This window comes from Pteropus vampyrus, unplaced genomic scaffold, assembly GCF_000151845.1.
Source record: "Pteropus vampyrus isolate Shadow unplaced genomic scaffold, Pvam_2.0 Scaffold4, whole genome shotgun sequence".
Lineage (NCBI taxonomy): Eukaryota > Metazoa > Chordata > Mammalia > Chiroptera > Pteropodidae > Pteropus > Pteropus vampyrus.
In genome coordinates, this window is record NW_011888785.1 from 11,409,905 (window position 1) to 11,412,177 (window position 2,273).

Sequence of the window (2,273 nt, forward strand, 5' to 3'; positions counted from 1 at the left end):
GAGGTTGCCAGTGCAACTGTGTTTGCTCAATATTTTTTCTGTTCGCTCTGGGTGCTGTTTGTTCCAATGCAAATGTGGAGGGCAGGAAATAACCAAGTCTATTTTCATCTGTGAGTGCATTGTTCCCTGGAAACATAATTATTCTGTTCATTTGAAATTGCTTTTGATCAAACAAGTTGTTGTAAACCAACGGTTTTTGTTGTTGTTGTTGTTGTTGTTGCCTGCAGATAGCAGTGATTATTAACTTGTCATTCTAATTACAAGGTGTTGGTTTTATCCAAGAGTTCTAAAATGTTATATCAATGGCAGGGTTTATTGTGTTCTAATAAAAATTAGTAAGATTCACACACTGCCTTTGAAGGAGAGAGCTAAATTTATATGCTTAACATTATGTCATTTAAAATACTAGGTAACTAGACATGGAACACAAAAGCCTCTTTAAGTTAATACTTCACTCGATTATGCAAAAAATGAAATAGTGACAAAAGAGTTTGAGAGCAGAGTTTGATTATCTGTAGCCAAATTCAAATAATATATCTTGGAAAATTTGATTCTAAAACATACTTAAATTATGAAAACATTGTGCTCTAAGTTTTAGCTCCAAACAGGATGTAGCATGATGGTTGATTGTTCCTCAAAAGCATTGGCAAGATACATTCTAGAATGCAGACAACAATGCCGTCCAGATGGAAGGAATCATCAGAAAAGCAATGGAAATAAAATGGCAAACACTATCTTCTTCTTACATAAGCTCTTGGATGACATATGCAATTCTAAAGTCATAAGGAAGATATAATGGAGTTGCAGGAGTCTGAGAAGAGTCCACATAAATGGTCAAAGGAAATGAGGAGGAATGATGTACAGGTCGACTCAAGAGACAGATCTTCATCAAAACAATAAAGAAGGGGTAGAAATGTAATCAAGAATTAATTTTTCATGGTCATTGGGCATTGCTTTACCTTCGAAAGAGGTTTATGTAGGCATATAAAGAGAAGGACTTCTTTCAGTTGCATGCATTCATGGAGTCTGCTTGTTAAGAGTATGTGGAAGATAGAAACAAAAAAAAATGTTCAAGGCGATGTACCCCAATATGTTCTTTTCTAATAAGTTACAAAAAGAAGAAAATGGAAGTTTGGGGGATACACCCTGATCTTCTGAAGCTAAAGTAACCAAGTGAAGATAGCTCTGCCTTTCTATAAGCTACTTTTGATTATGGAGACAGACCACTTGAGCTGGAAGGACTTCAAGTCAAACTCAGTGCTAGTTCTTACATTTCTATTTTCATCAGAATTACAAATCAGTTTAGAAAGGTAAATCCAAAGCATTGTGCTATCATGAATCTAGAAAACTCACAGATATATTGGATAGTCTTATTGGAGGTATTGAGAGGAGACTGGACAAGATCTTATTGGAAATGCAACGTATCTGTGTATTAGATGTGACCAGATTAGATTTGTAGTTCTATGACTTACACAGGAAATGAGAATCAAGATTGTGAGTAGCATGAACATGAACATGAAATGTTTTGATTTAGCATAGTTATCTGGACAATGGAGCTACCAACTTCCTTCATTCCCTTTGTTTCCCTGTCTCCAAGCCAAAACTGTCTCATTTATTCAGAAGGTATTTATCAAACTTTTACTTTGAGCCAGTGTTATGGGTCAAGAGTAGTCTCTTAATGCATGATGATCTTAAGAAAACGAAACCTATTGGCCAACCAAGCAAATAACAAAACCAATAGGATATAGCTTCTCTGCCAAAGGGAAACATCTGTCTACTATGTTATACTGAATAATTCCAACCTCTTCTCGCTTCAACAGTTTCCACACAAAGTAGTCATTGATTCTGCTTTGTCTATCTAAAAGCCTTTAAACAATTTCCTCAAGTAACAATTTTCTCCCTAAAGTGCTTTCCTACTTCCTAGAAAAGCTTATTTGCTTTTGTTTTTGTCCTTGCATTATTTGTATGTTTGTTTTTATTCCCTCGGGCATTTTTTTCTCCTACACCAGAGAGATATTCTAATAAGATTTCGTAACTTCAGGAAATTGTTAAAAAGTGAAAAGAAATCTGAGCTTTCATAGAATCACTATGAAACAGCTGACATTCTCAACTGTGTCTGTGAGTTAGAATTGCCTGGGAAGCAGCTAAGACTTTCTCCTCAGACCACATTCCAGAATAATTAGATTAGCATGGGGAAGGGGAGGGAGCTAAAAATCAGTTTTTTTTTTTTTTAATTTTTCATATGATTCCAACGTGCAACCAAGGTTGAAAGC